This window comes from Pleurodeles waltl, chromosome 5 (assembly GCF_031143425.1).
Source record: "Pleurodeles waltl isolate 20211129_DDA chromosome 5, aPleWal1.hap1.20221129, whole genome shotgun sequence".
NCBI lineage: Eukaryota > Metazoa > Chordata > Amphibia > Caudata > Salamandridae > Pleurodeles > Pleurodeles waltl.
In genome coordinates, this window is record NC_090444.1 from 360673381 (window position 1) to 360696615 (window position 23235).

At 43.1% G+C, this 23235-nt stretch overlaps 1 protein-coding gene across 4 annotated transcripts in view; it reads right to left on the reverse strand.

Moving 5' to 3' along the window:
- MACROD2 (mono-ADP ribosylhydrolase 2) overlaps positions 1 to 23235 on the reverse strand; it is a 5612477-nt gene that overhangs the window by 5587879 nt on the left and 1363 nt on the right. The window lies entirely within an intron of this gene.

The window sequence follows — 23235 nt, forward strand, 5'->3', positions numbered from 1 at the left end:
GCTTTACGTTGTATCATACTAAAGCAAAGTTCTGGGAAATCGACTGAGGTTGAGCTGCTGTTGGGTAATCCTTTCAGTGGCAGTGCATGGATACCGAACGTCCATGGGCCACTGCCTCGTTAGGCAAGGAGCCACAGAATTTTACTTCATCATGGACTTCCTTTTGGCGTGGTCGGTGTTCTGTTCAATTAACATGCATTTTCTTCTCCCTACTGCATATACTAGTGGACAGAACATATGCCACATTGCCATGGAGTACCCTTTCTTAACCTGCATGTCTACCTTACTTTCAACAGTAGATATGCTCTCTCAGTTCGAGGAATCACTTTGTAGGGCATACTTGGAAGCCCCCAACTTGCTTCCACAAACTAGTATAGGTTCACTTGGCTATTATACAGGATTAGCCAGGACTCTGATGAGAACAGAGACATGGATGGGTAAGGAAAGCTTATGGTAGGAGTGCCTTCACAGGGTTATTGCACAGGTAGAAGGCAGATAGTAAAGGTAGTACAGATGTACATCATCTACACCTATGGATTGAAACCCGTTGGTGCCATCCCAGTACTGAAGGAGAATGACTTGTATAGGTCAGTGTTTGACCTGCTTTTCATGTTCATCCTCCATCAGAACTTAGTAGATGTTCAGTTTGCTGTATAAGTGCATTATAGTCACATCACTGCACATAATGTTGGCTGGGACATATGCTACGTTCTCATAGACTCCCCTATGTACCAAACACTACCCTTTTCCATAGCCTATGACCTTCTCTTTAGGGAACATCATGAGAAATCCCCAGCATATCTCCCTTAGTTTCAAAGGTAGATATGCTCACTCGAGTTCGAGGAATCGCTTTGTACGGCATACTCGGACACCCCCAACTTGCATCCACAAACTGGAAGGAGTTGGATTTAGCACAGAGAGTGCGTTAAAGGCGCATGAAAAACATGTTTTCCTGAGCCTCCGATGGCTGTCACAGGAGTCATTAGTAAAGGTTTGTTACGCATGCATTTGGTAATGTTAAGGAAGAAGGAGGCAGGTAGCCTATGACCTTCTCTTTAGGTAACAGCATGAGAAATCCCCAGCATGTCTCCCTTAGTTTCAAAGGTAGATATGCACACTCAGTTCGAGGAATCGCTTTGTACGGCATACTCGGACACCCCCAACTTGCATCCACAAACTGGAAGGAGTTGGATTTAGCGCAGAGAGTGCGTTAAAGGCGCATCAAAAACATGTCTTCCTGAGCCTCAGGTGGCTGTCACAGGAGTCATTAGTAAAGGTTTGTTACGCATGCATTTTTTTTTATGTTAAGGAAGAAGGAGGCAGTTACTTGACAGGTGGTAAAATGTAGTCACACTTATTCCGTTCTGTGGCGTGTGAATGTGATGGGCCCTTGTCTGGCAGCGGTAAGTTAATGTGAGTAGAGTGATTGATTGGATTGGGCCCGTGGCTGGCGATATGAAAGGGTTGTTTGTTGTGCGTGAATGGCGTGTGAATGGACCATAAAGAGGTTGGTGCCTGGACGCGGCTTTATGGCCCACCTTCAGAAGGCTTGGTTTCAATATTCAGATACTTTGATAAGTAATCATGCTTTGAAACCATAATTTCTGGTGGTGCTAAAACCAACCAGTGTGAGTGGTGGGTTAACTTTAACAAACTAGTACCAGGGGAGTCCAAGGGTGCAGGACTTGCATGGCTCTCACCAGTTTTCCTTCACCCAGAATCCCCTTGAAATTACATTATGTGCTTAAAAAACACATTTCCTTGCATTTCAATGAGCAGAAGTCCAGGGATCTGCAGGGATCCTCAAAATTCCTACCACCCAGTGTTTCCCCACTTGTCCTGATAAAAACACAACCCCGCTTGTGTGCCTGCGCCTAGTGAATGCTTCAGGAATGAATCACTCCAGGGTTAACAGTAGACCTCAAGCAATGACTACCATTGACCCTTGTGTGATCCATTCCTGTCGCGGGCGCTAGGCCTACCCACACAAGTGAGGTATCATTTTTATCGGGAGACTTGGGGGAACGCTGGGTGGAAGGAAATTTGTGGCTCCTCTCAGATTCCAGAACTTTCTGTCACCGAAATGTGAGGAAAACTTGTTTTTTTAGCCACTTTTTGAGGTTTGCAAAGGATTCTGGGTAACAGAACCTGGTCCGAGCCCCGCAAGTCACCCCTCCTTGGATTCCCCTAGGTCTCTAGTTTTCAGAAATGCACAGGTTTGGTAGGTTTCCCTAGGTGCCGGCTGAGCTAGAGGCCAAAATCTACAGGTAGGCACTTTGCAAAAAACACCTCTGTTTTCTTCCAAAAATTTGTATGTGTCCACGTTGCGCTTTGGGGCGTTTCCTGTCGCGGGCGCTAGGCCTACCCACACAAGTGAGGTATCATTTTTATCGGGAGACTTGGGGGAACGCTGGGTGGAAGGAAATTTGTGGCTCCTCTCAGATTCCAGAACTTTCTGTCACCGAAATGTGAGGAAAACCTGTTTTTTTAGCCACTTTTTGAGGTTTGCAAAGGATTCTGGGTAACAGAACCTGGTCCGAACCCCGCAAGTCACCCCTCCTTGGATTCCCCTAGGTCTCTAGTTTTCAAAAATGCACAGGTTTGGTAGGTTTCCCTAGGTGCCGGCTGAGCTAGAGGCCAAAATCTACAGGTAGGCACTTCGCAAAAAACACCTCTGTTTTCTTCCAAAAATTTGTATGTGTCCACGTTGCGCTTTGGGGCGTTTCCTGACGCGGGCGCTAGGCCTACCCACACAAGTGAGGTATCATTTTTATCGGGAGACTTGGGGGAACGCTGCGTGGAAGGAAATTTGTGGCTCCTCTCAGATTCCAGAACTTTCTGTCACCGAAATGTGAGGAAAACCTGTTTTTTTAGCCACTTTTTGAGGTTTGCAAAGGATTCTGGGTAACAGAACCTGGTCCGAACCCCGCAAGTCACCCCTCCTTGGATTCCCCTAGGTCTCTAGTTTTCAGAAATGCACAGGTTTGGTAGGTTTCCCTAGGTGCCGGCTGAGCTAGAGGCCAAAATCTACAGGTAGGCACTTTGAAAAAAACAGCTCTGTTTTCTATAAAAAAAATAGGATGTGTCCATGTTGTGTTTTGGGGCATTTCCTGTCGCGGGCACTAGGCCTACCCACACAAGTGAGGTATCATTTTTATCGGGAGACTTGGAGGAACATAGAATAGTAAAACAAGTGTTATTGCCCCTTATCTTTCTCTACATTTTTTCCTTCCAAATATAAGAGAGAGTGTAAAAAAGACGTCTATTTGAGAAATGCCCTGCAATTCACATGCTAGTATGGGCACCTTGGAATTCAGCGATGTGCAAATAACCACTGCTCCTCAAAACCTTATCTTGATCCCATTTTGGAAATGCAAAGGTTTTCTTGATACCTCTTTTTCACTCTTCATATTTCAGCAAATGAATTGCTGTATACCCAGTATAGAATGAAAACCAACTGCAGGGTGCAGCTCATTTATTGGCTCTGGGTACCTAGGGTTCTTGATGAACCTACAAGCCCTTTATATCCCCGCAACCAGAAGAGTCCAGCAGACAAAACGGTATATTGCTTTCAGAAATCTGACATCGCAGGAAAAAGTTACAGAGTAAAACATAACAAAAAATGGCTGTTGTTTTCAGCTCAATTTCAATATTTTTTTATTTCAGCTGTTATTTTCTGTAGGAAAACCTTGTAGGATCTACACAAATTACCCCTTGCTGAATTCAGAATTTTGTCTAGTTTTCAGAAATGTTTAGCATTCCGGGATCCAGCATTGGTTTCACACCCATTCCTGTCACTAACTGGAAGGAGGCTGAAAGCACCAAATATAGTAAAAATGGGGTATGTCCCAGTAAAATGCCAAATTTGTGTTGAAAAATGTGGTTTTCTGATTCAAGTCTGCCCGTTCCTGAAAGGTGGGAAGCTAGTGATTTCAGCACCAGAAACCCTTTGTTGATGGCATTTTCAGGGAAAAAACCACAAGCCTTCTTCGGCAGCCCTTTTTTCCAATTTTTTTTGCAAAAAACAAAATTTTCACTGTATTTTGGCTATTTTCTTGGTCTCCTCCAGGGGAAACCACAAACTCTGGGTACCATTAGAATCCCTAGGATGTTGGAAAAAAAGGACGCAAATTTGGCGTGGTTAGCTTATGTGGACAAAAAGTTATGAAGCCCTAAGCGCGAACTACCCCAAATAGCCAAAAAAGGGCTCAGCACTGGGGGGGAAAAGGCCCAGCAGCTAAGGGGTTAATTTATCAAGACCTGCCTTGGTGCCAAGATATTTTGATACTAAATGAATAAATGCTGCCCAGAGTGCCATCTCTTGTGTGACAGACAGCGGAGGATTGATTGTATGTATATACCCACACACACACACATATACATATATACGTGTGTACACACACACACACACACAAAAAGAAGAGAGAACTCTGGATAGTTCTCAAGTTTAGGTGGAGAGCAACTCCAGTAAGGAGCACTCAGCAACAACAGCGATGCTCTAGATTTTCTCACCTCAAATGTCTGTTTATTTAGCAAAGTTTTTAAGCATAGTATTTTGCCATTTGGCCAGCAAAATCTTTAAGCACAGAATTGACACAGTGCCAACCTCACCAAGTTGTTTTGACTTATACTGGGTGCTCCCTTGTGTCTGGACAAAGCTAAATCCTTTTGAAGAGCTATAATGATAGTGAAACACATGTCAGGGGTTGCTTTACTCATTCCAGGTTGGCTTGGATGGTATTTTACCAGCCCAAAGCTGTATAATGTGCCTGAAGTGGTGAATCGCTCGGCGAGGATGACACTGTGTCAATCCCATGCTTAAAGATTTTGCTGTACAAATGGCAAAAGACGTTGTCCCTGTCTAGCTTAGCGTGGAGAGCACTGTGTTAATCCTATGCTTAAAAACTTTGTCAGATAAACAGACATTTGAGGTGAGCAAATCTAGAGTGTCGCTGGTGTTGCAGAGTACTCCTTATTGGAGCTGCTCTCCACCTAAACTTTGGAACTACCTAGGGTTCTCTCTTCTTTGCTGCATAATTTATGTGTCACTCTAACACTAACAAGGTTTTTTTTGGGCGTTATATAGTTAGGCTCACATTTTAAACACACAAAACCATAGAAATTTACCTGTTAGGGTTATCTCAATTAACTGTAACTCGTGCCCTAAGGTAACTACATCTTGGCCCCCACCATGCACCATTTCTTTTTGTTAAAAATGTTACTGCAAATATTACAGTGATATTATCAATGATGTTATCAAAGATGTCATGAGTGCCATAATTTGAGGGGTAATAAGCAGTGCATGGCGAGAGTGTGCGTGGAGGCAGTTGGCCAGTCCCTGCAGCCAGCCCCCCTAACCACCTAACCTGAAGCTGCCGACGGTCTTTGGACATGCTCAGCGGAAGATGGCCGCATTTCCACGTGGCCACCCCTCCACTGGCTAATTTCGGCCCCCGGGGCCCCCATCTCTGCTGTTAATACTTTTTTATGGGGGGCACTGCCCCCGTCCCCAGGCCGATCTCAACCTTGGGGACCCTATCTCCCAAGGCAGGGTCATGTCACCTGGATGCCCCCCAGGGCACCCAGTCAAAATGGTTGGGGTCCGCTGGGGGATCCTGAAGGCCCCTGCAGTCCCGACCGGCTTCCTATCTCCTGCGGGAGCCAGCCCTGCTGTCACAGACAGGGAGCTGCTGAACATGCAGCTCCTTCTCTGTGAAAGTACTAGTTTCCTCTGTTTCCCTGCATGCGTCTCACTTGCTCGCTCCGGAGAGTTTGCTCTGACTTGGCGGGAGCTGTCAAAGCTTCCACCAAGTCACAAAAAACTGCTATGTCCCGGGGTGGGCACCCCGGGGCATTGCAGAAACCAGCCCTGTGGGGTGGCGGTCCCCAGGGCTATTATTGGCTTCATAAGGGGGGCTATGCGGCTCCCCTTCAACATTTCAATTAGCTCTGGGGAGGTACTGGTCCCAGGGCAGGGGATCCGCAACAGACCCCCTATCTTTTTGAAATTCAGCCCTGGGGAAGTGGCGGTCCCAGAGTCTGCAGGGGGTGGGGCTGGGCAACCCTCCCCCCACCACTATTTCAGACTGTTTGGTCAAAAGTGAGGTGGCAGTCCCCCCACCTTTAATACTGTGATTGTCCCCAGGCAGGTGGCATTCTCAGATCTGCGGGGGACATAGCCCCCACCGCATTTAATTCTGTGTTTCGCCCGGGAAGGTGGCGGTCCCCGGGGCTGCTGGGGTTAGGGGGAATTGCGGGCCCCCGTCTGCATTAAAATATCAATATCCCAAGGAACCTGGTCCACCCGGGGGTTGTTTACAAAACAAGCACGGGAGCCCACATTTCTTTCTTTTATTTATTTTTAATTTTCAACAGATCCGCTATGACCCCAGCCTCAGAGCTAAGGGGTCAGGATGTACCTACCCTGGGCCCCCCCCCCCCCCTTTTTTTTTTTAAATCTATATTCTGTGACTCGGCCGAAGCCGAGTCCCAAGATGACTGACAACACTTTCTTGTTGAAGTGTTGGCAGCCAATCAAATCTCAGCACAAGATCAGGAGAGTTCGCGGAGCCTTTGTGCCCCTATATATATATACAAATTTGTTTTTTCTTAAATTTCTCAAAAACTACCAAACGAATTAACACCAAAGTACAAAAATGGGAGCTTTCTGGATCAAGAGCTACTTTTATGCCAAATTTGGTTTAATTCCATCCAGTGGTCCAGGCGCCAATCCTATTAAAATCCCCATGGAAAAATGCATGGGGGGTGGACCGTTTTGGGACCCCCTCCTTTTTTCCCCAGCCCCCTGCTTGCCGAAAGCCCAATTACAAAACTTATCAGAAGGAACTTTGAAAAACTGGAGAGAGCATTTAAATGAAGCCCTCCAAATTTTGAATAACAGACCACTGACAAATGCAGAGCCCTCTTTAATGCAAATGTTGACCCCATCGTTCCGATACAACCCCATGTAGCGACCGACATCATCATGTATTGGGAAATAAAACCAGTAGCCTTAGCTCCTTACTGAGCCACATCAGAATCTGCAGGTCTTGATCTACATGCCTTAAAAACCTACCGATTGAAACCAAGAGACTTGGCACTTCTTGAAACAGGTGTTGGAATACAGATTCCCCCGGAGCATTTCGGATTGATTGTGCCCAGATCTGGGTTGGCACTTAAAGGTATTCAGGTCTTATTGGGGGGAGTGATCAATGCAGACTACCAAGGAGAATTAAAAACTGTTCTTTTGAATAGTGGAGACAATGACCTGATAATACAACCTGGAGACAGAATTGCACAGATTTTAATTATCCCAATGTATGGAGGAATAGTAAAAAAAAGGGCACTGCCCCAGCCCTTCTTATAGTGCGTGGGGAGGGAGGTTTTGGCTCAACTGACAAACCCCTGGTGCTAATGTGTGGATAGAATTTCCAAATCATCCTCCTGAACCAGCAGAAATCATAGCAAAGGGCAAAAAAAATGTCCTGTTTGTCATGAAACCGGGACATGAGAAATGGGAATATATACCAGCAGATAAATGTTATTTGCGAGAATGATCATACTTGCCTCTTTTACAGATCTTACAGGTCTTTGTGCTAGATGTTCTACGTGGTCTCCCTTAGGGCATGAGCGTGTGGGGTCAGGAGGGATCGAAAGTCCACAGCTCCGAAATGATTGACCGTCCACGCCGATTGACACTTTTACTGCACCTGCCTGAAAATGTTTGGACCCATCTGACACGAGCCATGCTCAACATATAGGACTTCTGTATGTCAACATGAAAAGTACTGTTATATCTCATACATACATTCCTGCCTATCTAACAGGTGGACCGTGTGCCTTCACATGGTAGGGACGCATGATGTTTCCATTTCACTCGCTATCCAAGGGAAACAGTTCAATTAAGCAAAGACTGACTCTGAAATTAAGTTATTATCTAAATCAGAATATGAGAATGTAAGCATTTCTACAGTAAGAGTTCTAGGATTAGCTGTTTATAATACGTGAGTTATTAACAAGTTAACATGTTTGATGGCTAAGAACATCAATCACACATCCATCGCCTTGACCGAACTTCTCCTTGATATACGAGGCACTAGAAAAGCTGCATTGAAAAACAGGGCAGCTATTGACTACTTGCTCTTGAATCATGACCATGGATGCTCGAAGTTTGAGGAAATGTGCTGCTTCAACCTATCAGACCATTCTTTATATATCAAGTCCCATATTGATGCTTTACATGAATAGTTGAAACAAGTAAGACAAGGTGTTGAAAAAGGGTGGTGGAACTGGTTATTTAACTCTTTACCCGACTTTGGGAAATTATGCAATATTTTAGGCGGAACACTCATAGTGATTTGTATTAAAATAATGCTATGTTGCTGTGTATAAAGGGTAACTATTCTACTTACAATGTTTAAGCCAAAAAGAGTTACTTTTGGACCAGTATGCTATGAGAGTCACTGTTCAAAGGATGTAGTGTAATGCTATCTCTACTTAACCACCGATTCATCTTGACCACTGACTCCATTTTGTGCTTTGTTTAGCTTCAATTGCTGTCACATCGGTGGCGGAGGTATTTTTCCACGCTCAGCTTCTTATCTACATTAAACATGTTTTCGCTCTTCTCACCAGAGAAGGGAACATATCATGGGGGATGCAATGATTATAAGAGTGTGCAAGGATGAGAATGTTTATAGAAGACAAGGCTACAGCTCTGTCTTGGAAATGCACACTGGGATCTGGCCAATTCTTTTTGTGTGTTTTCAACACAGACCAAGTACAGCTGGCACTTCACAACTTACTCAAAGGGAGGGGGGAAGGTTACCAGAACCTTCCTATTGGGTTTGTTTAAGGTATATAAGGTGGGGAAGCTTGGCACTGACGCAGAAGGAACTCATTTTTGAGGGTGGACGCACTGCTTTAAAAAAAAAAAAAAAAAAAAAAAAAAAAAAAAATCAGTATCCCATTGGGGAATATTTCTCCCCTCTCAGCTGTCCAGGGTTCCACAGCTTGATGTTGGCAAGGTCAAGGATGATGTTGGATTCGATCCCCATGGTGATGCGTATTTAATTCTTAATTATCTAACTTTGCTGTGCTGTGTGTATTATATAAATAATATATATTTATTGACTGCATATATATTCATTATTGATATATTGCACTTTTTCTGATTATTATTCAACTGCTGTGATTATTTTAATATCTGCACACGTTTTGCTGCATTCAATTTAAATACTCATGTTAATATTTTTGTATGCCCTCGTTTTAGACCTGGGAAGTGCCTTAATCATTACTTACTCAGACTAAGAGTGATGCATTCTTTGCATTCTTTTGCCTCGTTCCCTCTTAGTTTGAAGCTGAGCAGACCACCAACCCTTTTAAAAGAACCATGATTGATAAAATGCTATACGAGCTGTGCAGTTATTTCTACCAAGATTGCACTAAGTGAGAGCAGACTCTTCCTAGATCAGAGCCCCAACCATGTTAATTTAGAGGCTGTTGCAGAAATGGATGAAATGGGACCACAAGAGAGCCATTCCATTAATTACTAAGGAGCTGGGGGTTCGAGTGCTCAGTCCCACCTCCCTTCTTTTATACCCACAATCCCCAGCTCCCACAGTATTGAAAACAAAAACAAGGGGTGGCAGGACATCCACCATGTAGATGCCAAGCTCATGGAAGACGTTGACAATTGGGCCAATCTTAAAGTACAGTAAGAGAACGGAGGCCAAACATTACCCTCCTATCTCTTTGATCAATACCTCGGTTAATATCATCAGAAGAGTAATTTTTAATAGGTTGCAAGAATGGGCCCAGGATCACAGTATTTTACATTCTAGTCAGTATGGATTCAGGGAGCAGCTGGGCACGTGGAGCAATGCCTGAACCTGCATCTTATTGTGAGGAAATATACTATTGCCAGGCGCTGCCGACTATACCAGAGTTTCATGGGCCTGCCTTTGACTGCATGAACCGCAGTCAATTCTGAAGGTGTTATTTGATATGGATCTGGATGTGACAGTGGTCCAATTTTTACATATCCTACATGAAACGTTGGTGTGTAGGGTCTGTTTTTAGAACAAGGGAGCGCTGTCCAAAACTTTTGTCCGCCAAGGGGTATGGAAAGGCTGTGTGCTGCCCCTTTGCTTTTCATCCTTTATATCAACAATTTGAGTCTATTTGTAAATCACTGCCTGTAAGGATGTTTCTCAAATATGCAACATGGCCATTCCAGCCTTGTTATACATTGACAGTGCTGTTTTATTGGTCCTCCTGCCTAATGCTTTGCATAAATTAGTCGATTTTTTTTGTTAGGTTTATGGCTAGCTTGGATTTGAAGACAGAGTTTAGCAAATCAGAGATTATGGCCTGTGGCATTAGGAATTTAATTTGTTGGCCTGTGGGAGTGAGCACTTAATGGATGTTTTTCATGTTTAGGAGTCCTGTTTGACTCCTCCAGTTCATGGGGTACGCATATTACCACTGGCTCGCTAAAACTGTGGGCAACTGGCATGCTTTTTAATCTTCCTTGGCTCTACCGGTAAAAGGCTATAACATCCCTTATGTCAAAATACAACACTCAGTGTGTCCCAATAGCAAACTATGGCACAGATGTGCATCAATCTCCTGCAAGTGGAGGAAACCAGAGTATGTAGGCCCAGCTCCTATTTAATCTGCCATGAACAGCTAGGGCTCTCCTATTTGGAAGATGCTATAAAATTAGTCCCAGTCGCATTACGGCTATCTTTCTGGACTAACCCAGAGGCAGTTTTGAATAGGGCCATTATAAAAGATTGTCTTTCACAAGAAAATGGCTCAACCATCCTATGGACTGTCTATGTTGATGAAACTTTAAAAGACCTTGGCTACCTGGAGTTTTTTCCATAGCCATCTCTTAGAAGCAAGGAGGACAAAAAAATGCAGCGAAAACCTTTTATGAGGAAAAGGCGAGCTAAAAGGGAACATACTGAATGCTTTAAAACAACTGTGAAGCACTATCTTAACATATAAAAGAGACTAATGGTATGGAGCCCTATTTGTTATGGGCTATGGGAAGGTGGGAAAGTTTGCTCCGTCTTCGCTTGAGGCAAGGAACGGACTTCTGATAATACTACTTCTTTGGAAGTCTGCCCTTGTGGCGGCTACTCTGAGCAAACCCCATTTTATTTCTTCTTTTTGCCAGTTTTAATACCACAATTTAAGCAGCACAGTTTGGTTCAATGCAAGATGCCTATTGGTTTTTAGGTACATCTATGTCTGCTATAAGGTTGGTTCCTTTTAAAACTGGCTTCTCGTTTGAGGAAAAGGCTGCTATATAAGATTATTTTTATGTAACTTTAACATATTTTATTTAGATGTTTTTATATTCTTAGGATGATGAACTGTTGGTTTGCACGATTTGTTGTTTTGTATTTTAATGCTTATTTTTATACTTTTTGATTAATTGTTGATTTGTATTTTAACTGCCCTTTTATGCATACCTGAGGTTTGCAAATAAAAAATTGATTGAGCGAATATGTTAAGCATGTGGATATGCACAGACTGACAGGGCTTTCCAAGCCTGGAAATACCACTTTCCACCTACTTCCATTTGTGGCATGTAAATTTATTAAAGGAGGCATAATCAGAGCCTTGATTCAATATAAGCTGTAACGTATTCAGATAGACGAATATCAGAGCTTTGCTTTAATGAGCATGCTGCTATAACTTGTCACCGCATTACATAAAATGGATACGCAATTTTTTTTTTTTTACAGTACAAGTAACCTTTAGCAGCGTCCATCTCTTAAATAAGTAGACATTTTCTTAAATTCCACATCCCTGCATTTAATTACCTAAACGGGAGCCAACAGGGTACACAAGAATAGAACAGCTGGAATAAAGAAGGGTTCATTACGAAAAAAAGCTGAACTAGGACATAACCAGAGCAAAAGAGAAGTGGGACGGAAGAAAAGACAGATATAAGGATCATTAAAGTAAAAACAGAAGCAGTATCACATAAGAAGCTGGATTATAAGTATTAATGATAATAAAGAATAGAAGGGGGTAAAAAGGAATGAATATAAGAAATGGAATGGCAAAAATAGGCAGAAAAGGCTGAAATCTACTCATCAAAGCTTTCCACCTAAAAGTAATATAGAATTTTTGCAGTTGTTTGCCCAAAATCCCCAAGGACAACGCAGAGAAAGATATGCCAGCAGATTTCTGTAAACTCTCCTTTCCTAAAATCACTCTCGCAAATTGTTTGCAAAGTGGATAATCCAGACCAGTATACTTTTGTCAGATTTGCACAAAAACTTGGTTTCTATTTCTCTCCACAAAGATTTAACTTGTAGAGTCAAAGCTTTTCCATGTACATGTGAACAACAAAAGCATAAGTCCTTTTTCATTAGACACACAGAAGGAGCATTGGCATGCGTCTCACGCAAGATCTCATGCACTCTGACCACACCACAGACCCTCTACTTCCACACCAACAGCACCCCACTTGATCACACCTGCACAAACCCACCACCTGCTCAAGCTCACTCAGACAACATGACACATGCATGCATGGTCCTCAAATCTTACTCGCTTATGAAACATGTAAGAGATATAAGACCTATTGCACGATCACGATCCAGACCTGCTCTTATTCTATGAAACATGGCTAAACCCAACCTCTGCACCGGACTTCACTATGGCCATCCCCACTGGCTACAAGATTGCTAGGTAAGACCGTCAGCATAAGCCCAGATGTAGAGGCACCATCATATTCAAAGATAACATCATCTGCACCACCTACACAGATATCCCCACAAGATACATGGACACCTCACGTTCAAGAAACGCATCACAGCCAATTTCTCATTCAGCAACATCGAAGTCCACAGGCCAGGAACTATGAGATATATAGAACCCCACTCTTATCAGTTTCAGCATACCCATACCACCCCATCACAGACCTACCACCACCAGAACTGTCCGCCACAGTTGAAAAACTATCACAGAACAGGAGTGGGCTTCTGCCCTCTCCATGTACCAGCCCGAGCACACCAGCAACTTGCCAACAGCCATCAAAAACCTCAACAGCTGGATCACCACGTGCACTGACATCTTGGCTCCTCTTAAGTGCAACACATCGATAAAAGTCAGACCATAGGCCAGTTGGTACACAGAGGAACTCAGGATGGCAAAACGCCACTGCAAGCAAATGGAGAATAAGTGACGATGCCATAAATAAAGTCATCTTCAAATCAGCCTTAGGAAGCTACCACCCGTATATATGAAACACCAAACACACAGCTCTTGCAGGTCAATGCTGGCACTAATAGCAGCAAGAAAATCTTCACCATCCTCAAAGTTCTCACACACACCCTCACAAGATGTCTGCAACAAGCTCTTCAAATTCTTCTGCAACATAACCACCTCTATATACAGCTTCTTCAACCCTCAACCAGACCCTGTAATGTTGCAATTCAACTTACCATCATGGCCTGCCACCACTGTCTTCACAAAAGGACTTTTAATGATCAGCGAAACACAACTCTCAACCTCAAAAACTCCATCAACTCAGTCACATTCTTGGGCACATGCCACCATCACGCCCTGACTGAGCCACAATTTGAAACTACAGGCCCATCTACCTTGAACCATAACTGGCAAATGTCTTTGAGAAAATAATCAGTAGATGCTTCACCAACCTGCACACAAATCACCAGCTCCTTGACGCCACGGAGTCTAGATCCAAGCCCAACCACAGTACAAAAAAAGTACTTATTGCTGCCATGCATGACATCCGCATGATCCTTGATAGAAGAAACATGACAGGCTTCGTTCTCCTGGATCTCTCTGTAGCATCTGACATGTTCTCAATCCCCATCAGGCTCCTGCATGAGATTGTAATCCAAGAACCCACTTTCCACTGGATCTACTGTGTCTTAATGGATAGAACACAAGCTGTCAGCTTGCCACATTACTCCTCGAAACCCAGAAACTCATATGTGGAGTGCTACAAGGATCATCGTTCCTCCCCACCCTCTTCAATAGCTACATGATTCATCAGGCCAATCTCATCCGTTCACATGACATCAACATTCTCCCCTATGCTGATGACATGCAACTCATCCTCTCCCTCTTGGACAAGACCCTATACACTGCCTGTGTGAGCAAAGTCGGTAACTTAACAAAAGTCAATCGCCTCAAGCTCAACACATGCAAGATAAAAAAAGCGATGTTTGTCAAGAGCACCTCACCATGGGATTTCAACTGATGTCCGGTCGAGTTCAGACCCGCACCCGTCACCCACGCTAGGAGCCTCAAAATATGAATCGACAACAAAATGGACATGAAGGCACAAGTCAATGTCATCACTTCTTCCACACCCTCAGGATGCTGATGAAGATCTTCAAATGACTGCAAACCAACCCTAGAAAAACTACCACTCATGCTCTAGTCACCAGCAAGTTGGACTACAGGAACACCCTCTCCACCATCACCAAACAACTCATTAGAAGACTACAAACTATCCACAACTCAGCAAACAGACTCATCTTCACCCTCCCACACAAAACTCACATCACACCACACCTCAGGGAGCTTCACTGGCTCCTGATAAACAAACAGGCTCATTTCAAACATTTCACACATTAAATGTACTACACAAGTTAGGCCCCACCTACCTAAACAGTTGCATCTTCTTCCACCAACCACCAACACAGCTCTGTTCCACAGGAGTCCTACTCGCACACATGCCATGCAAACACAAAACCAGATCAGGAGCATAAGCATTTCCTTGCACCACTTCTAAAGCGTATGTAAGACCAGTCAGCCTTAGGGTGGTCTTGCCAACTGTTTGCCTTCCTCCTCCATTTTTCTGATTTCATTTTTCCTGGCATTAGTACTGCACACTTTACCACTTCTAACCAGTGCTGAAGTGCGTGTGCTCACTCCTTAAAGCACTTTTAGTATTGGCTTCTACCCATTTGGCATTTTTAATTTGCTTAAAGGTCCCCAGTAAAGTGCACTATGTGTGACCAGGGACTGTAAATAAAATGCTATTAGTGGGCCTGCAGCACTGATTGTGCTACCCACTTAAGTAGTTCTTTAAACATGTCTCAAGCATGCCATTGCAGAGCCTGTGTGTGCAGTTTTAAACTGCTATGTCGACCTGGCAAAATAAACTTTTTTTGCCAGGCCCAAACCTTCCTTTTTAATACATATCCACCCCTAAAGAAGGCTCCGGACAGCCCGAAGCGCAGAGTGCAGTGTAGTTAAAAATTTTAATGTGTACTTTTAAGTTTTACATGTGCTGGTAGTGAAAAACTCTTACATATGTTTTCACTTCTTCAAGGGCTATCTCTCCCTTAGAATAACATTGGACTTGCCGTATTGCATTTTCTAAGTGTACTTTTCAAATGGGAAGAGTTAATTACTTTACGTTTGGTCACAATTTAAAATCCTAACTTATGGTGAAGTCTGATTTTAAATGACAATTCTGAAAATACCACTTTTAGAAACTTTTAGAAAGTTGGCATTATCTTGTCTTAGCCATTTGGTGCCTGCAGCCTGTCCATGGTCAGATGAAAGGGTGTAGTTGACAGCTGGGCTCTGTGCATTCCTTCTAGGCAGCCACACAAAATGGGAGCTTAGGTGTGACTGGATAGGCCATCACTGGCAGGATGGGAGGGAGGAGTTGGGCCCAGCCTCACTTGCTACAACTAAACAGGCTGTGTCCTGTCTCCATACAGAGGGCTGAATACCCTGTGTAGTTAGTCTGGAGCCAGGGCATGGAATGCAGGGCATCTGTGCACTTCTGAGGCATACCTCTAGAAGGTTCTTACCCACTTCAAAAGGTACAACTGTGTATAAAAGAAGGGCCTCAGATACCACCACTTAAGTACACTTCTGGACCTGTGGATACTCTGTAATGAAGAAGGACTGCTGTGCTGCTACAAGGACTGTCACTCTGCTGGATTCCTGCTCTACAAAAAAACTGCTGCCATGCTGTGTTGACCTGTTCCCAGCTGCCCTCTTGCCTAGTGGGTCCCACTCGACCCATCTTGAACCCAGGACTCCAGAGTGACCCTAAGGGCTAGTCTACTGGCCTCCTGATCTGCGCCTCAGGGACATTACAGGCACCCCAACAGCTCCTGGACCCATCTTCAGCGAGTTCCTGACCCAAAGAGGTGCCTCTCAGGCACTGGATCCTTCGTGTGGCTCTTAAATTCAAGCTTTTGGCCCTTTGTGACCGTGCATGGGCCATTTGCACCAGAACTGCACTCTCCACACCGAAAATCAGTGTGAGCCGCTGCAAGACCATCTCTTCGCACAGCATAATTGTCAGCCAGCGGTGGACTGCCAATACTAAGCTCCAGCACCCCCACCCGCAACACACGGCATGCTCTTTGTGCCATGCTGACTGCTGCCTCCGCTGCTCTCCTTGTTTCCAGCTACCCTCTCCAACGTGAACGGGAGTCTTTGCACAAAACTTTAAAAGGCAAAACTTTAATAGGCAAGACTTCAGCTGGACTAATCACAGACTGTATCAGACCCCTGTTACATTGCGCTCGGCCTCAACTTTAACCTAGTCCATCACGACCAGATAGCTGCAATTGAAACTTTCTGCTTTTAGGCGCTATTTTGCAGTTTATTCTTTATAAAATTTCACTCTGGTATTAATGATTAGCTTTTTGCCATTTTGGTGTTTTATTTATTAAATTAAGTTCTATTTTTGCAACCTGGAGAGGGATTTTTTTGTGGTGTTTTCACTGTTTTACTTTTGAAAGTGTTGCACAAATACTTTACACATTGCCTCTAAGTTGATACTGAGTGTTCTGTGCCAAGCTACCAGGGGGTTGAGCACAGGTTAATTTGGGGTTGCTTGTGCTTTACCCTGACTAGGACTGTGGTTGCTGCTTGACCAGGGTTCACATCCCAGTTAACTAGTAACTCAATTCCTAACAGTGTAGAACAGCCTCCAACTCTACATTAGAGCCTCCTCCTCTCTTCTTGAATTTTGCAAGAAGTTGAAGATCTGGCTTTTCAAATAACCAACTTACCATAGGCAGGGCTAGGCACACACACCTGCTGAGTACTAGGACACCCTCATTGGTGGATACTGAACTTTTCAAACACACATAACACTTTTAAAAAAGCTCACTCCAAACGTTTTTAGTAGATTTTCATTAGTATCCAGGATATGAAAATAATGCTCACGAAAGTCTACACGTTCACATGCCTTTGACTGCTCACTACATTTTGAATAGCCACACCCTATTCTGCTGATCTCACAAAACTCCCTTTTCCTGCCTGCAATGATATCTGTATTTAACCACAGACTCCATCTTGACCACTGACTCCATTTTGTATTTAGCTTCAAACGCCATCACATTGGTGGCGCAGGTTCCACGCACAGCTTACTAACGTGTTTTTCCTTTTCTCACTAGGGAAGGGAACATAATACGGGGGATGAAACCTTGGTAAGCCTGTACAAGGCTGAGAATGTTTATGATAGAGAAGGGGACATCTCGGTCTTGGAAATACACTTTGGGATTTGGCCAGTCTCTAGCTCGTTTGTTATTTCAACACTGACAAGGTATGGCCAACGCTTGAATGTCACAACTTACTCAGCGGGAGGGGAGGTTTCCAAAACCTTCTTTTTAAGTTTGTTTAAAGTATATATGGTGGGAAAGCTTAACATTGAGGGAGAAGGAACTCATCTCTAAGGGTGGACGCACTGCTCAGAGTAATCCTATTGGGGATGTTCTCTTTTGTCTCAGTTGTCACGGGTTCCGCAGCTTGATGTTGGCAGACAAAGGATGATGTTGGATTTGAGCCCCATGGTCATGCATTTTTTATTCTTAATATCTAGATTTACTGTGTGCATGCGTAAATATATGTAGCCACTATATATATTCATTGTTGATGTATTGTATTTTCTTTGATTATTAATATTCCACTGCTGTGATTATTTTAAGAGTTGCATGTGTGTTGCTGCATTCACATTAAGTGCTCACATTATTATCTTTGTGTAACCTGGGAAGTGCCTTAATAAATTAATTACTGAGACTGAGAGCGCTGCACTCTTTTCATTCTTTTCACTTTGTTCCCTCTCAGTCTGAAGCAAAGGAGAACACTGCCTCAGAACCTTAGGCCTAAGATGAAAACAAATATCTCATCTTCCACAATCCTAAATGCTATTAACAGTAACAGCATTCTGACTGTCCTGAGTGGTTTAATCATGATGAAGAACTTAGGACTGTAAATGTCTATTATGGTGGAAAAATGTAGGTACATAAAAATCTTTGTGAAGCAGACTCAGAACGAGTAGGGAAAAAAGTGCAATACAGATAGAACATCCATGGCTTTAGCAATCTGATTTGATAGCTGTCATGAAATTCTGTACAGTATGCCCTTGAAATTAGTTGGACAGTCTTTAAAAAGTGCAATGAATTATCAGCCAGAATCTGAGCACTAGGATGCAGGTCCCCCAAAGGCAAATATGTTTTGACACATGCGTTTTACAATTAAGCAATATTAATAAAATAATGGTCTATTTCTTTCCGTAGTGGAAATTAATCTATGATAATTCTTGTGGTGGCCATCACTTGTTCCATCTGAAGTGGTAAATTCCACTTTTAGTCCCAAACAGCTTTACACACCATGAAGTGTGCTGTCTACACCTATGATGATGAAACACTTTTTTGTCAACTAGACCATGAACAATGTGACCCTGAAGAAGTGAGAGATTTTCTAAAATCAATCAACAGCTCAGCGTGCAATAAATGTCTGAAACTAAAAGGTTCTACGGCAAACATTCTTCTAATTTCCAGCAATATTCTTTAAATCTGTCTGTGCCTCACTTCAACTCCCTATGGGATCCATCCCCATGATCCTTGAACGTCTGAGACCTTGGAGAAACATTTGAGGGAATGTTGTATGAGCACTACTTCCTCTCTGCGTCCTCTTGCTATATTGTCAGTGATCCGCAACATGTGCAGATGTGCATGCAGGAGCAGCTTTAGAGCTGCTGGTGCCCAGTGCAACAATCATTTTGTGCCTCCCCAGTGACTTCCTCCTTCACGGATTTCCAAACTACCACCCTCCAACAGTGCCCCTTATCTCGCCATAGCCCCTCTCTCACATGTTTAATTTGCTTTATAGCACTACTCATACCGGTGTACAGCATCAGAGCACTTTACAACACAAAGCTTATACAGAGACAATGAATCATACATGTGTAAATCTGTCTATAGAAAATGCTCCACAACACAATGAGGACTGCAAGGTGAAGGAATCGCATGCCATCCACACTAGTAGTCGGTACACTTTAAATTTAAAAGTGCTTGGCCTGGGGAAGCTCAAATTCAGGATTTAATTTGCACCACAGTGGTCGGATTGACTTTACGCATAAGAAAGTATTACTAGTGAAACTAACCTTTTTTAGCAACATTAAGATAATGATGAAAGACTGGGGAGAAAAACAATTTTCTAACCTATATCTTGGAGTTTCCATGCAGTTCTTTGTTGAAAGTTTATAGGTCGCTGTGATACATTAGGATTGTAACATATGAACTGTAAGTAACAAAAGGATCTCTGTGACAAAAGCAGTAACCCACTGTCCTATCCACATAAAATAAAGTTCTGTGATCTGCAGGACACAAATTCTTTGCAGCAGGCACAGTAACCCTCTGCGCCACTTAATGAGTCAAGACCGCCACTTAACAAAACTGTGCTATCTTCCCAGCAGCAACATTTATTACCACAGTTATCTTGACATGGTTTATTGTTGCCTGAAACTACTGGACACACAAGGAATTCTGCACAGGTGCTTTAAACCAATAAGTTATTTATATTATTTCCAAACACAAACACCTTTAGGTCAGTGCCAGATGTGGCTGCACCCATCGTATTGCCATAAAGCCAGGCACGATCACATATTTTAGGGTACAGTCTGTGCCCTTTGCCATATAGGTCAGGAAATATGCCTATATGGTGATGTTGTGTTAGTCACTATGGAGATACAAACTACCAAATATTGCTTGCTATTGCAAATTAGTTGCCCTAAGCAAAGTAGGCATAAGCTACCTTGTTATCAAAAGTCTGCTGAATTCGGTGACCTCTATTGTCATACACCAACCCTTACACTCTAAAGCTAGGTAGTTTCAGAGCCCTTTGTCAAGGAGCTGGGGATGTCCAGGATTATTTCACCATGGTGTAATGGAGTCTACAGGTATACAGACATAGATTACATTATCCTCCTGAACAGTAACTTTATTCCCCTCATTAGGCCAACAAGAATGTTCATACGTTTCACTGTGATAACTTCATTGTTGCTTGCTATGGAAACGTGGATACTTATGTCTCTCCTTCAGATAACCATGTCTACTGCAAATACTTGAATGACCCTTGCAATTGATGCAGTAACCAGGCCCCTCGGTTACAACATAAGACACCAGACCTACATTGTCACGGAACCTTTCAGTGCCACTTGCAATAGTAATTTCAGTCCCCACCACTATAGTGATGTGAGAAGTCATTCCTTCTTCAGTGTAATGATTCAGTGCCTCTTACAGTGGAGGCATGGCTAGTCACATTTTTGCTATGTCTAATTATGTGGCCCTCGTACGCCACTCATGAAAATATGACAAACAACCAGTAAATGAATCATTTACTTAAGCTAATTTTGAAGTAAGCACTAACTGTAAACTGCATTTACAAGGATGCAAAGGGGTTAACTGTGCTCCCAACCCCTCACCCCTTCTACTTATGAGTTATATATTTTGAATCGTCTTATCTCGCTGAGGAAAATATATTTATACTGTGTTACACAATGCAGCAGAGGTCGGGATATTTATATTCCAAATATGTAATTTCCACTGAAATCCGCAAGGCCCCTGGATATGTAAAGATTCTCTTTTAGATAAGTAGTAGTTTAGAAGTGGAAAAGACCTAACAAGGCTTTTGTGAGGCATTGCTAAACTGACATTTCATGTGATGTACAAACATTGATGCAATGTCTTTTAAAGGAAACCCCAGACAGAGACGAATGTGAGTGGAAAAAGGAGGAATGGATAAGGCCCGAAGGGGGCGGGTCTTGCTTGTACGGACCAATAACCCGTGGCATGATAAATGCAGCCATTCACTCTATCACAATGTGAAAAACATTGTATTAGACCCGTGTGGGTAAAACATGTTATGCTAAAGTGTCTCACTATGACGGCATGTAAGCATTTTCTTTCACCTTCTAGTTGGTTCTCCTTATGTTAGCTACCTCTGCTCCCGGAACACAGCCAACACTATTATGTAAGGGCATGTCTCTAAAGTGACTTACCATATGCTGGTTGGGAAACTTTTGACAGTTAAAAAGAGACGAACCTAAAATTGTTCACATGCTCTCATGCGTTTGGTTGGGCGCTCTTTGGAAGAGGTTATGCCACACCAGTGCCCAAAAATGTGTAAGAAAACACCTGACATATAGCTATTCTGTTTCAAGAATGTAGGGCAAAAGGACTCAGCGTAGCACGTCCCTGGGTAACTGCATAAGCAGGTATCACTGAAGTTCCATGCAGCTTCAACATTCTGAAAACCTACATTATGCTTGCACTGTGAAAGCTTTGAGATCTTGCGTCATGGGTGTACGTTGTGCCACTTTTGTGTGATCACAAACCAGCCTCGAAGTCTGTCTGAGAGAGGGAGAGACCTGCAGTATACTTTGACAAAGCTACCTCACTAACTATGTGATCTTGAGAATGTAATCCCTGCAGCTCCGTCTATCACTTTCTTCCCAGTCAGGGTTTAGAAATGCACTACGATAGATAGCAAGTGCACTCCCAGTACAGATTTCACAAAGACTGTGATATCAAGTTGATCCCCACGGTAGAACTAGTATGCAGATTTTAACTTTCACAATCGCTGGGAGGTACTTCATGCATGCCATGAACCAAATGACACAGATTGTTCTTGGAGCCCTTATTTGTAGTACAACACTATCCTAAAACGTGCACCAACTTACTACAAGCTAAGCCAAAGTAGTTCACGAGGTGGGCACTTCCAGAGGCAAGCAGGTGCTTTGAAAAACATCTCATACTGGGTTATACCATTGCCCTTTAGGGGTACTGGTTACTTTGTTGCTGTCAGCAACATTGCATTTATGACAGCATCCGTATATTAATTATTTGCACCCTGTCTAGGTGTGAAGGAATGTAATGTGTGCAAGCCCACGTACAAATTAGGCTCACTTTCTCGAGTGTATACACCGCTTTGTTTATATGACTGTATTTTCTTAGACTTATTTTGTTACATGCACACCTGCTACATTGTTTCTGGCATCCAGAGAGCTCAAGAGTTCTTTCAAGCTAATACAGTCTTTTATTTTAGGCACAATACATAGAGAGATGAAGTGTAGGTGGGCAACTTGTGTAAACTTTGTATTCGCTTTTATTTTTCTGTGTGTGAACACCCACCAATCAATGCCTGATCTTGTATTCTTGCGGGGCACGTCATCCAGAACTGGTTATGGCATGGGAAGAGTGCATCCTAGATTTCTTTATAGCCAGGTTTGTGCTTATGCTAACAAACTAAACCTCTGCAGGCACACAATATCCTGTCAAAGTCGTGTACTCAAATGTCCTACATTATTAAGAAGTCCGCATCCAAAGAGTCGTAGAAGGGTCAAACAAAACCTGGAATATGCTTGAATACTCCAGTATGTGAGTATCAGAACCCTCGGCCGATAATACATGAACCATCAGATTTAGTTTGATGTAGTATGGCTACAAGACAGCCATTGATGACCAGGTCTTTTTGGTATTAATAACTTCAAGTTCCTCACGACTGTCAGCATTTATAGCCGCATTTTGGTTGTTATGAATATGTGGACCGTAAAATCTCCTTTGGTATACAGACTGTCGCGCCTCGTGCTCTGGAGTGTAGTAAGACCACATCTGCCATGCAGTGTTGGGGGGTCAATGCTTTACACTACAGACAGTGATAAACACATCTGCTACAACGTCTTCAATGACATTCACATAGTGATAAGAGTAACCAAGTCACGTTTGCTAACAAGCGATACAGTGCCTCTCAGGAGAGAAATATGTATGTTTATGTATATTTATTTATTTTGGAGTTTTGTAACGTGCTGCATGTGCTCTTTCCGTTACTTGAGGGCACCACCCGGGGGGAAATTTCTGTCAAGTACTTAAGAAAAGCAAGATGTAGGGAGAAGACGTAATGCTAAGGTACACGAAGTGC